Below are 14,696 nucleotides of genomic sequence, written 5' to 3' on the forward strand. Positions count from 1 at the left end.
GGATATATATATATATATATATATATATATATACACACACACACATATATGTGCAACATTATCTGTGATGGTGGAAAATGAAAAGTAACTGAAATGTCCATCACTAGAGTATTGCATAATAGGTAATTGTATGTCCATATAATAGAATACAATACTGTTCTCTTTAAAATGAAGTACAGGGCTTCCCTGGTGGCGCAGTGGTTGAGAGTCTGCCTGCCGATGCAGGGGACACAGGTTCGTGCCCTGGTCCGGCAAGATCCCACATCCCGCAGAGCGGCTGGGCCCGTGAGCCATGGCCGCTGAGCCTGCGCATCCGGAGCCTGTGCTCCGCAACGGGAGAGGCCACAACAGTAAGAGGCCCGCGTACTGCAAATAAATAAATAAATAAAAATAAAATGAAGTACAGACTTAGGAAAATATCATGATATATTGTTATAGGATCAGGGATAAAGCCAAAAAACAGCGGGGTTTTTTCTTAAAAGTATAGTTTTGTATAATATAGCCAACATTTCAGGTGTTCTGAGCTCCTTACATATATCTTATTTACATCTCACAACAACCCTATGAAATAACTACTATTATCATCCTCACTTTCCAGGTGAGGAAACTGGGTCAAATTGTAACTTGCTTAATGAACACAGATACCTGACTTTGAGCTCACGTACTTAGTCACTCTGCTATATCCAGGATCCAATTACACAATTCTCTCTTTAGCTTAGACTAGTTTCAGTTGGGATTTTCAACTTTCAACCAAGGGAGTTCTCATAAACAATCCAAATATAGATCAATAAAAACTAGATAAATTATGACACAATGATATAATGAAATGCTATGTAGCTCTTAAAAGGAGGAAGCTACATATATTAACATGAAAACAAACAAGGGAGAACAAGTTTACAGAATATATATGTGTATATATATGTATATATATTTTTACATCTTTATTGGAGTATAATTGCTTTACAATGGTGTGTGGGTTTCTGCTTTATAACAAAGTGAATCAGTTATACATATACATATGTTCCCATATCTCTTCTCTCTTGCGTCTCCCTCCCTCCCACCCTCCCTATCCCACCCCTCCAGGCGGTCACAAAGCACCGAGCTGATCTCCCTGTGCTATGCGGCTGCTTCCCACTAGCTATCTACCTTACATTTGGTAGTGTATTTATGTCCATGACTCTCTCTCGCTTTGTCACAGCTTACCCTTCCCCCTCCCCATATCCTCAAGTCCATTCTCTAGTAGGTCTGTGTCTTTATTCCTGTCTTACCCCAAGGTTCTTCATGACATTTTTTTTTCTTAAATTCTATATATATGTGTTAGCTTATGGTATTTGTCTTTCTCTTTCTGACTTACTTCACTCTGTATGACAGACTCTAGGTCTACCCACCTCATTACAAATAGCTCAGTTTTGTTTCTTTTTATGGCTGAGTAATATTCCATTGTATATATGTGCCACATCTTCTTTATCCATTCATCCAATGATGGACACTTAGGTTGTTTCCATCTCCGGCTATTGTAAATAGAGCTTCAATGAATATTTTGGTACATGACTCTTTTTGAATTATGGTTTTCTCAGGGTATAGGCCCAGTAGTGGGATTGCTGGCTCATATGGTAGTTCTATTTGTAGATTTTTAAGGAACCTCCATACTGTTCTCCATAGTGGCTGTACCAATTCACATTCCCACCAGCAGTGCAAGAGGGTTCCCTTTTCTCCACACCCTCTCCAGCATTTATTCTTTCTAGATTTTTTGATGATGGCCATTCTGACTGGTGTGAGATGATATCTCATTGTAGTTTTGATTTGCATTTCTCTAATGATTAATGATGTTGAGCATTCTTTCATGTGTTTGTTGTCAGTCTGTATATCTTCTTTGGAGAAATGTCTATTTAGGTCTTCTGCCCATTTTTGGATTGGGTTGTTTGTTTCTTTGTTATTGAGCTGTATGAGCTGCTTATAAATTTTGGAGATTAATCCTTTGTCAATTGCTTCATTTACAAATATTTTCTCCCATTCTGAGGGTTGTCTTTTGGTCTTGTTTATGGTTTCCTTTGCTGTGCAAAAGCTTTCAAGTTTCATTAGGTCCCATTTGTTTATTTTTGTTTTTATTTCCATTTCTCTAGGAGGTGGGTCAAAAAGGATCTTGCTGTGATTTATGTCATAGAGTGTTCTGCCTATGTTTTCCTCTAAGAGTTTGATAGTTTCTGGTCTTACATTTAGGTCTTTCATCCATTTTGAGCCTATTTTTGTGTATGGTATTAGGGAGTGATCTAATTTCATACTTTTACATGTACCTGTCCAGTTTTCCCAGCACCACTTATTGAAGAGGCTGTCCTTTCTCCCCTGTACACTCCTGCCTCCTTTATCAAAGATAAGGTGACCATATGTGCGTGGGTTAATCTCTGGGCTTTCTATCCTATTCCATTGATCTATATTTCTGTTTTTGTGCCGGTACCATACTGCCTTGATTACTGTAGCTTTGTAGTGTAGTCTGAAGTCAGGGAGCCTGATTCCTCCAGCTCTGTTTTTTGTTCTGAAGATTGCTTTGGCTATTCGGGGTCTTTTGTGTTTCCATACAGATTGTGAAACTTTTTGTTCTAGTTCTGTGAAAAATGCCAGTGGTAGTTTGATAGGGATTGCATTGAATCTGTAGATTATGTATATGTTTTATAATAGAAGTTTGTACAGAAAACACAGAAGTATTGATAGTTCAGTGTCATAAAAGCAGTACTGCAATAAAATCCTTATAATACAAGTTTACACAAATGAGTTTCTTTTTGAAATACCATTTTATCAGTTTTTTCCTGAGCATAAAAGTCTTCCAAGCTCACTGTAGTAGGCAATGATTGTTTACTTAGGAGAGGAGAATGGGACTAGAACAGGGAAACTCTTTCACCTCACACATTTCTGAATTGCTTGAATTTATTAGTAGCCGAGTTTATGTGATGAAAACCCAACTTAAACTGCTAAAAACAAACAAAAAATGTGTTGTGGGGGATATTGAATGGACAGCATGCCAGTTCACAGAATCAAAGGAAAAGCTGACCAACTAAGCATAAACCGTGGCAGGGTAGACAACTGGGGCGCCCCAGGGACCCTACGGCCTGGAACCGGAATGCTGAGCTCCACCAAGACTCTCTGGGTCTCGGGTTTCTGCTCCCCATGGCATATTGGCCTCATGCTCTCCTACTGCAGTCTTTCTTTGTAGTGAGGGATCATGGCTTCCAGCAGCTTTCAGTGACAAAGACTCTCAATCCCACCACCTAAAAGGAAAAGGGCTCTTCTCTGAGGGAGGACTCTGAATGGTCAGAAACCCACTGCAGACCAACCTCTGTGACCAGGGTAGGGGAAATTATTACTGGTCATGACCGGTCTAATTTGGACCAGGTGCTCACCCTTCAACCTATCACCAGGGTCAGGGATACAGGATCTTGTAAGAAGGCGGCAGCTCCATTCAGCCAGAAGTCTGGAGTGGAGTGGAGAAGGAGAGTGGGAAGCAGAAACAGTGCTTTTTTGGAGCAGAAGAAGGAAGAGCTGCTGGGCAAAACAGGTGACTAGTGTATGCTACATGAGCATAATTTTCTTCTAAATATTTTTAAGTTATTTTCATCATGTGTATATATACATATATACATTCAAGTGCCAAGAATGTATTTATAAGGATATTCTCTGAAATAGTTTTATAATCATTAAAAACTGTAAGCAGCCTATAGTTAACATCTACTGATATTTTGTCTTCTTGAATTTTTCCCTCTGGGAACATTGCACCCAAGTGCTCATCTCAGCTGAACCAATCACATATCACCGTACTTCCTGTGACTACAGCAATTGGCCTGAAGGGTGGGTGTGTGATCCAGCGTGAACCGATTTGTCTTGGCCCAGAAAAGGGTCATTCTCTTTTCAGGTAGTGAGGCAGTGGGGCTGTGACTCAGGCAGACTTTTTCACCTGGAGCTGTTACAAAAGAGTCATCTCCTGTCAGGTCAGGAAGCTGCTAGGATATGATCTGGAGCCGCCAATTCTGCCTCCCACACAGGGGGTAAAGCTAGTCTATGAAGGAAGCTGTTTATGCTGAAATAAACAGAGATGAGACACGAAGAGACAGGGAGTCCTGATGGGTTAGAGGCCCTGGTCCCAGGCACCCTCTGAGGCTAACGCGCCCCTGCCCCGTCCCCCCACTCTTCTGCAAATATGACTAAATGGGCCAATTTCCTCCTTACCTAAGGCTAGTTTGAATTGGGATTCTTCCAGTTTCAGCCACGAGACTCCTAATATCTGACTACAGATCAATAGAGCTGGGTAACTTATGGCACAATAAAATACTTTTAAGTGTAGCTTTTAAAAAGAACAAACTACATATATTGACGTAAAAAACAAATATAAGGAGAGAAGCAAGTTTATAGGGCAGGGGTGTGTTTCTGTGTGTGATTTTATATACACCACATACTTACGGAGACTGTGTTCCAAAAGGTTAATATTGGTTACCTCTGGAGGCTAGTATGGGAAAGACTTTCATTTTTTAAATATATTTCTGTATATATTTTTAAAAATAAATTTATTTATTTATTTTTGGCTGCGTTGGGTCTTCGTTGCTCTGCATGGGCTTTCTCTGGTTGAGGCGAGTGGGGGCTATTCTTCATTGCAGTGCACAGGCTTCTCATTGCGGTGGCTTTTCTTGTTGCGGAGCATGGGCTCTAGACTCGCAGGGTTGAGAAGCTGTGGCACGCGGGCTTAGCTGCTCCACAGTATGTGGGATCTTCCCAGACCAGGGCTCAAACCCGTGTCCCCTGCATTGGCAGGCGGAGTCTTAACCACTGCACCACCAGGGAAGCCCTCTGTGTAGTTTTTTTAACTTTCTGAAAATCATATACCACTTTTATAAAACTTTTAAGCCAAAAATAACTACAGGACATAATGTAATTGTGGCACATTTATGTTATACAACTTCCCACTTCATTGCCTCTATTCCATTTAAGAACAGAGGTCTGGGAATTTGGAGACCAGGCTTCTAGTCCAGACTGTTTTGCATGTATTCTATAACCTTGGGCAAGTTGGTTTGCCTCTGCAGGCCTCAGTTTCTTCCTCCTTAAGAGGGGTACTTAAGTAACAGTAGCTACTATTTCAGTGGTTTCCATGTGCCAAGTGCTGTGCTGAGCAGTTTCCTCACAGCAGCTCCATGGGTTGAGCATTATCCCCCTTTTCCAGATAAGAAAACAGAAGCTCAAGTAAGTCTTGGAATCAGAATTCAAATTCACATTTAGCCCATCCCCCAAAGCCATGTTCTTTTCACTACACACTCTCCCAGCCACCTCTTGCCTCACGGTCTCACAGTTTCCTAGCCCTGGAATGCACTTAAATCCAGGACTTGACTCAAAATCCTCTATCTGGAAAACACTATCTTTCTAAATTAAACTTAGGTCACTTTTGTTATTGCTATGTCTGTTCTTTTTTTTTTTTTTTAATATTTTATTTATTTATTTGACTGAGCCAGGTCTTAGTTGTGGCATGCAGGATCTTTAGTTGCAGCATGCGGGATCTTTCAGTTGCAGCATGTGGGATCTCGTTCCCTGACCAGGAATCAAATCTGGGCCCCCTGCGTTGGGAGCACAGAGTCTTAGCCACTGGACCACTAGGGAAGTCCCTCTGTGTATTCTTTATGTTACATCAAATTCTAAGACAGAATGTCTCAACCTCAGCACTACTGACATTTTGGACTGAAAATTTCTTGGTTGTTGGGAGCTGGATGTCTTTGGCAGCATCCCTGACTTCTACCCGCTATATGTCAGGAGCACCCACCTTTCAACTTGTGACACCAAAGATGTTTCCAGACATAGTCGCAAATGTCCCCTGGGGGAAAATCACCCAGGGTTGAGAATCAGTGTTCTAAAAGAAGGGAAAAGGCAAATTTCTGCATTAACCCTGGAGTAAAATTGTATTGAAAAGAGACATGGAATCTTGTATTTTTACCTGCATGATTCTTGGACTCTACCAGCTCTGGCTAAAGTCAGCTCCAGTGTCTCACATTATTTGCTCTGTGCAGAACACTGTACCAGTTACACATACATTATATATCCAAGATTTAAGGAAATGGGGAAGGAGAATAAACCTTGCCCTCTCAAAAATGACTCTACTTCCTTAGTGAAATTCACATTTGCCTGAGAAGAAAAGAGCCACATGAGGCTGCTGAGTGAGAATGGATATTCGACAGGGAACAGTGGTAATTGAATACAATGCTGATTTTATTCCAACCAAATAAAGCAATACATAGGTCACCTGGGCAATAAGCTTAACTCAGGGACAAAAGCCAAAAAACAAGGATTTTGTTGTTGTTTTATCAGTTACTGACCACTTACACAACTCATCTCAGAAAATATGGGTTAAAAAATCTCATGCATAGAAACATAGGAAAAGAGGAAAAGGGAAAAATGAAGTTCATCTAGTGTGCAGTTGAAGGTGGTTTCTCCAATTTCCTTTCTGGTCTATCAGCATGGTCCACTTCGGATTACCTTAATATCATGACCATCGTCCCTGCAAATCGAGCAACCATAAAAACATTTATTATTAAATTTCCCCCTGTACCCATCTTGAGTTCTTGTGGCTGGACTAAAAATAAAATGGACACAAGACAGATTAACAGGAGAAAAAGAAATTTTCATTCTTGCGCACGGAGTTCTCATAGAAATGGGACCTAATTGACAAAAGCAGGCAGATTTTATACATTTTAGACAAAGAAACAGTAAATTTGTGAGGAATTGACAAAGAAACTTAGGCTCTGCGAGCTTAATTAGTAAAGAATCTAAAGAGAGCTTTGGCTTGGGGTAGTAAATTAAAGAAGTAACAAGGTTTGTTTATACAGGCTTTTCAGCTCTGAATTCCCTATGTTTGGTGATAAGAGTGTCCTTCTACCTCAAGAAGCAGGGAATGCATCTTTCATATGATTTATTTCCTCCTCTCAGGGAGACAGAGAGAAGGGTCAAAGTGTAACTCTTGCATCGGCTCTTTCTTAAGTAAATTTAATTCAAAATAATTAATATGGCATTGAGGCATATTTTGGGGTGGCTTGCCCTGGGCCTCAACAGTTCCCTCTTCTAAAACTTCCTTGGCAATCTCACATATTAAAAGTCAAGCTGATAGAGTGTTCCATCCCACTAAACCAGTCTCTTAGACTTGACAGTAAGTCAGATGAGTTAAGCTCATTTCAGGTGATGCAGGTGGCATCCCAAAGTTAGGCCTATGCTGCAAGCAATCAGGCATTTAATAAGAGGCATGTCGGAACTTCCCTGGTGGTGCAGTAGTTAAGAATCTGCCTGCCAATGCAGGGGACACAGGTTCGAGCCCTGGTCTGGGAAGATTCCACATGCTGCAGAGCAACTGAGCCCATGCGCAACAACTACTGAGCCTGCACTCTGAAGCCCACAAGCCACAACTACTGAGCCCTCGTGCCACAACTACTGAAGCCTGTGCACCTAGAGACCATGATCCCCAACAAGAGAAGCCACTGCAGTGAGAAGCCCATGCACTGCAATGAAGAGTAGCCCCCGCTTGCTGCAACTAGAGAAAAGCCCCAAAATAAATAAATAAATAATTTAATTTAAAAAAATAAATAAGAGGCATGTCTATGGAAACAAAGGAAAAACAGAGGTTAATGATTGGAGCAGATTATAAACCAGTTTCTGAGCCCAGGGGTCAGTCAGTTATGATTTCTAGATGTCAGGGTCACAGCATCTTTTGCAATTTGAAATGTCTCTGATGATGTCATCAGGTGTTCAGGTAAACTTTCTGAGTTGCTTATACAGCAACAGGCACAAAGATTGTTTAAATATGAGCTTTTGAAGTTTATTTCAAATTGTCTAGCTTCAGTTTGTAGGGCTTCATAAAAAAAGGGCAGTTTTAGTTTTCAGTGATTTCAGATAAAAAAATAATAGGACAAATTTGGAAAGGATAGTTTGGAGAGTAATAGCCTGATATAGGAGGAAACTTGAAGAATTCAGGATATAGTCTAGTTTACAGGTAAATAACAAAACCCTCAAAGACAATGAACAGAACTAGAATTTGGTGTCTACAAGTGTGTATTATAGTTTCTGCTGAAACATAATTTTCTCTCTGCAATTACCCCCAGTTTTTACCAAAGATAGCCAAATTAGACTAATTTGTTTGCAAAATAAGTCTAGATTCAATAACCTTGGCCTGGTTGTTTACATAAGTACAGCAAGAATAGTGATTGAGCATATGGACTATTTTAAATCTGCTTTGCTGGAACTTTTTATGAGGAATCTCAGATTGAATTTTTTTTTTTTTAAGATTTTTTTGATGTGGACAATTTTTAAAGTCTTTATTGAATTTGTTACAATATTGCTTCTGTTTTTGTTTTTTGTTTTTGGCCGTGCAGCATGTGGGATCTTAGCTCCCTGACCAGGGATCAAACCCACACCCCTTGCATTGGAAGGCAAAGCCTTAACCACTGGACCACCAAGGAAGTCCCTCAGATTGAATTTTTAATAGCCTCTCAAGGCTAAGAAGCCAAGCCAAACATTCACCAACAGACTTTGCCTGCAATAGGTATAGATTTGGGTGAATTCCTTTCTTCACGAGGTCCTCAAAATAAACTATTTCCTGGGTCTGCCAGGAAATGACCCTTCCTATTCACCTGGTAAGACTGCTGGGAACCCTGAAAGTAAGGTACTAGGCTGTTTTTCCAAGAGGCTTTATTGGCTACATAAAGTCAACCTTAGTTTCTCAAAGCTGTCTGGTCATATCTAAGTCTATGCATGTCTCTCTCCAATATGACATTCCAGTCAAAGCGTTGATAATATTATATAATCAATGTTTCCAATTGTGTTTTGTTGTAAGAAAAACAGATTCTTACTGAACTTATGCAAATAACTATATTGCCAAGAAAATAAGAGTACTCACTGAGAGTTTCTGAATTCTGGAGGGATCCAATAGAGAGAAAAAGATAAATGTTCCAATGCTGCTTAGAAACCTATAATGGACCAAATTGTTCTAAGTCACAGCTTAAGAGAAAAGAGAAAAAAGTCTCCTTAAATCTGGAGAAACAAAAAAATTTTTAAATCATCAATGTTTCAAATTTTAATAAATCATAAAAAATTATAATTATCTTCCTCAGTTTATTTGGTCCCATAGTTAATTCTTGCTCCACTTGATCTTTTGTTAGAAATTTTTTGAAGCCATCAGTTTCTCCATTAGGGTTCTGTAAATTCTTACCCAGGTATGATTTGAAAGTCATCAGAAACTTATATTCTAGAATAGTTGTTAGATTGCTTTCCATGAATTCCCCTCAAGATAAAACACATTTGCAGAAAGCTTCTGTAAAAGCATGTGAGTAAAACAGTAACTGTGTGTAGATGATAAGACTTTAAAATGTCCATTATTGAAGATCTGATTCATTATAATGGAACTGATAAAGAAATTTAGTTATCTCTGAGACACATATTATTTTAAGATAACAACTAGAATTATGGCTAACATACTAGGACATATCCAAAGCTTAGGATTTTCAGTTATTTTCTAGAACATTTATGTTAATAACATTTACCCATACAATATGACCTAAGAAGGTTTATCATCATTTACTTGACAATGCTTCCTATGTAATTTAACATACAAAATAAGCCTAATTAATTTAGTATCTCTTTTATAAGGAGAGAAAATAAATTTTTGAGGTGTTCCAGGGGCCCTCTGGAAAACCCCAAAATTATTTCCAGTTCAATAAGACTTCATTTAGAATTTGTTTTTTTGTGCAGTTTGTCAAAAATATCAAATGTTTTTAAAACACTTGGTCAAATAGGATCATAGGTCACTGTGAAAGAATACTGAGCTGCCCATTTAATCAAAGTGACAAAGACATCCCTGGCATATACAGAAAGTAAATAGTTGTAAAAAGCCTTAGTTCTTTTAATATTGAAAAGACTTAGATTTGTGTGTGTGTGTGTCTTCTAAGTGATCAAAAATCTGATAAAGACAAAACATAGAATCTGTTTTTCTAGACAGATTAAAGGTAAAGAAAACTCTTTTTCTTACAATTTCTTATTAAGACTAGACCAATAATCTGAGAAAACTTTGTCCTTTTAACAGAGATACATACCAAATTTTAATTTTGCACCAGTTTACTTTTGATATTAAAACTCATTTACTTAATTAAATTCATTTCAGTCTTAGCCAGTCCTGATCACACATAAAATTCCTAAAGATTCTTTTTTTCATAAACCTTTTATAATTTTCTATGTTCATTTTATTTGTCCCTTGTTTTCTTTCCCATTTAGAAATAGCCAGCCTTAGGAAAAAATTGCTTTCTCTTTCCTTAACAAAAGCACCTCTTTACCTTTTTTCTAGCCCAAAACACATAATACTTCTTTTTTTATTTCTGGTACCTTTAACTATGTATATTAATTAGAATTCTTAATCCTTTGAAATCTTAATTTCGGGGGGAAATAAAGAAGTAAATTGTGAACTGTATTAACATTTTGCGGCTTGGCAAACGTAAATACATTTCATAATTTCTAGAAATATATGCCACTTCATAGCACAGTATTTCAATAAAGCACAAGCTATATCTACTAACAGACCCAAACATAACACATCAAAAGTAGGTAAACTTAAACTTGTTTAGCAATTAATGTTTCTGTATTTTATCTTATTTGGAAATGATATAGACACCCAATGAATTCCCATCATTTAATTTAACTTAGCAAAAGTCTAAGGTTGTAAATTAAATTACCAAAGAATTTAGAAAAATAGACACATAATAAAACAATTATCATTAAAAGCCTCAGCTAAAAATTCTTATCTAATTTACATCTATTTAATTCATTTGTTTTTAACAATCACACTTAGTTTACTTATGAAAATTTAATGAGTCATTAAAGCAGCTATTCATTAAGGTTTTCTTTCGTTTTTTTTTTTTGCTGGCAGAATTTGCAACAGAGACAACATAAGCCCATTTGACTAGCAAAACTAGGTAGAACAGAATTTTTTATATGCATTATATTTAATGCTTATAACTCTGAAGACATACCTATATTAATTAAACCAAAAAGCCTAAAATTAGCTTTTATTTATCAAAGATTATCCTAGAACTTGAAAAAATTTGGGGTTCTTATTATATTTTTGAGAATTTTAATGTAAGTGCTTGTTTGTTTAGGCCAATTAAGTGGAGCTCTTCTACAAATTAATTTTGGCAATACCATCTAGAGGTAGAAAAATATCTATAATGTACCCATATAGACATATACACAACCAGAGATCTCTTAGTTTTCATTTTAAAACTTTAGTCATGAGCAGGTACAATAGAAAAGTCACTAGTTTATAAATAAAGTTGAAATAAATTAAGTTTACTTGCTCAGATGGCTAACATCTTTTATTATTTGTGGAGAAGACTTAAGATCTGTATTTGCCCTTGACAAATAATTGCAGAAGGGATGTGATTTACTAGAGTTTGGGCAAGAGATCCTTTTAGCAGTTTGTGTTTTAAAAGGCCTCTTTCCCTTTTTTTTTGGTTTCAGGTTTTACCAATTCAGCTAATCCAGGCTCAGTCTCAGGCAATGTGGGCTGTGTTTACATTTCAAAGACATGATAAGATTTATAGCTTTTAGGGCCAAAGAAAATGTTAGGTTTTCTCCTAGGAGTTCTGGAGTATATTTATCTATTATTTTATATATATATATATATTTATTATAAGTCTTAGGGTAATTATTATTTTAAAATAATTTTTAAAGTACAGGACAGTTTTGCTCCAATATCCTGATCTTTTATAATATCTAGAAAACATTTTGAGAGGAATAGGTAAGGACTGGGAATTGGTAAAGGCAAGTGGAACTTGACTTGTTTCTACAGTTGCATTTCTCATTTTGTAGAGTTTTGCAAGACAAAGAAAGTTGTTTCTATTAAACCCTTGAATATTGGCTTCCAGCTGATTTACTTCCTGATTATTTGCAGGAGGCACTGGGGAATTATAGAGGAGATGGGCGATTTTTTTTAGAAGGGGAATTTATGTTGCATCTTACTTTTAGGTCTAATTTCTGTTTTTTCATTTTTATAAGGGCCTACCTAAAGCTCACCATTATACTTTTTTTTCCTTTCAATTTGATCCTCCCATAAGTATCAATATAAGTTATTTATGATGAGAGCTTTCAAAATTTTTTTCCTCTTAAATATAGCCAACTTAAAGGATCCTTTTTCTGGCCATTGATGAGTAGGATCTTGTATTAATTTCAAATACAGACTCAAACCAATAAGCCTTTTTTATGGCTTAACCAAAGATGAAAGAAGTATCTCACAAGAGTATATAGCCCTCACATGATCAAGAAAGTTCACTCCCATAGTTAGTCTAAGAAAGTAAGGCAATGAAGGTTGAGACAACAGCCCATTAAGACAAACTCTCCTGAGAGCTGGTATGGCCAGAGTGCTGACTTTCTGTTTCAAAACCCAAGTCTATTCAACTGGCCACCAGATGCACCTTCCAAATGGCTGGGACCAGAGAGAATATTCTCACTGGACACAAAACTGAGATCTCAGGACATAAAGCAAGGTGGAAGGACAAACTTTATGTGGGTTTATATGGAAGATCCACAGCAAAGTTTGTTTAAGTAGATGCAGGTCTGGTGAGAAACATTAACTCACCAGTTTATGAGGGTGGCTCAAACAGCAGGCTTATAGGAAGGACCTATGCCTGCATTCTGCCCTATGGTTCTTCCTCCTTATGGCAAACAATACAACAGACAGAGACGAAGAAAAACAGTGACCATCTCTGGGAAGAAAAGAATTCCCAAGAGTTGCTAAGTACAAGGAACTAGCTCAAAAATATTTTCTCCTGCTAATCTAAATTTAGAGAGGGAGTAAGGAACTCTCGCCACTTTCCCTTCCACCAGACCTTGCAGACAGAGATCCAGGAAGCTGAGGTGGTAAGAAATCTTACCTTCTGCTGGTCTTTATCAGATGTCTCAGGATCTCTCATCTGCAGTAGCCTCAGGGCGGGAAGCAGGTTCCAGCCAGGCTCCTGCCTGGCTCACCAACTGTCAGGTTGAATAAATTTCCCCCTCTACCCTCTTGAGTTCTTGTAGCTGGACTAATAATAAAATGGACACAAGACAGATTAACAGGAGAAAAAGAAAAACTTTTATTTATGTGCACAGAGGTCTCATAGAAATGGGACCTAATAAGTAACCAAAGCAGGCAGCTTTTATTCTTTTTAGACAAAGAAACAATACATTTGTGAGGAATTGACAAGACAAAGAAATTTAGACTTTGGGTAGTTAATTAGTGAAGAATCTATACAGAGTTTTGGCTTAGGGAAGTAAATTAAAGACGTAACAAGGTTTGTTTTTACAGGCTTTTCAGCTCTGAATTCCCTGTCTCTGGCGATTAAGGGTGTCCCTTCTACCTTTCAGATGCAGGGAGTGCATCTTTCATATGAGATTATTTTCCTGCTTTCAGGGAGACAGAGAGGATGGTCAAAGTGTCTCTCTTGCTGGCTCTTTCTTAAGCAACTTTAATTCACAATAATTAACATGCCATTGAGGCACATTTTGGGGTGACCTGCCCTGGGCCACCATATTGAAACACTACCTGCCGTATTGAAACTGCCCCACTATTTGTATTAAAAAGACCCATGTCATTATACATTAGATTCTTTACAGGGTGACAATTAATCATTTTTAAAGCTAAATCGAGGGTGAAAGCCCAACTCAGCTATTTTTTTTTCCCTAACCCTAGGGCACAGGGAACTATCCCCAAAGAATCACTCTGAGAAGAAAGACCTAGGTAACTCACTTAAGACTGAGGTCAGAGAATGGACCCCTGAAATACAAAGCAGCATACCTGGAGTAGAAGTCATGGTCACATGAGCTGGTTAGGTGTTTTACACTAAGGGTATCAGGTGTAATACACTTATTACTGAGCATTCTACCAGATGGAGTTATTAAGACCTCTTTTCCAACTAATAGTGCAGGGTGCGTAGGTTACCTGAACATGCCCTCTGACTTTAAAAGAACACTTAATATTCCACACTTAATATTCCACAGAGTTTAACTACTAAATATATTCTTTTTTGTTTAATTTTTATTTTATATTGGTGTATAGTTGATTTACAATGTTCTGTTAGTCTCAGGTGTACAGCAAAATGATTCAATTATACATTACATATATCCATTCTTTTTCAGATTCTTTTCCCATATAGTTTATTACAGAATATTGAATAGAGTTCCCTGTGCTATACAGTAGGTCCTTGTTGATTACCCATTTTATATATAGTAGTGCATATATGTTAATCCCAAACTCCTAATTTATCCCTCTCCCACCTTTCCCCTTTGGTAACCATAAGTTTGGGTTTTTTTTTTTTTTTTAATTTATTTATTTTTGGCTGTGTTGGGTCTTCGTTTCTGTGCGAGGGCTTTCTCTAGTTGTGGCAAGCGGGGGCCACTCTTCATCGCGGTGCGTGGGCCTCTCACTGTCGCGGCCTCTCTTGTTGCGGAGCACAGGCTCCAGATGCGCAGGCTCAGTAGTTGTGGCTCACGGGCCCAGTTGTTCCACGGCATGTGGGATCTTCCCAGACCAGGGCTCGAACCCGTATCCCCTGCATTGGCAGGCAGATTCTCAACCACTGCGCCACCAGGGAAGCCCCATAAGTTTGTTTTTGAAGTCTATGCGTCTGTTTCTGTTTTGTAAATAAGTTCACTTGTAT

General features: G+C 38.0%; 1 protein-coding gene across 2 annotated transcripts in view; it reads left to right on the forward strand.

Moving 5' to 3' along the window:
- Positions 1 to 14,696, forward strand: part of LOC113616537 (DNA-directed RNA polymerase II subunit RPB2-like) — a 150,914-nt gene that overhangs the window by 48,406 nt on the left and 87,812 nt on the right. The window lies entirely within an intron of this gene.

This window comes from Aethalodelphis obliquidens, unplaced genomic scaffold (genome assembly GCF_003676395.1).
Source record: "Aethalodelphis obliquidens isolate GAN/ISIS:26980383/991018 unplaced genomic scaffold, ASM367639v1 scaffold149, whole genome shotgun sequence".
Taxonomy (NCBI): Eukaryota; Metazoa; Chordata; class Mammalia; order Artiodactyla; family Delphinidae; genus Aethalodelphis; species Aethalodelphis obliquidens.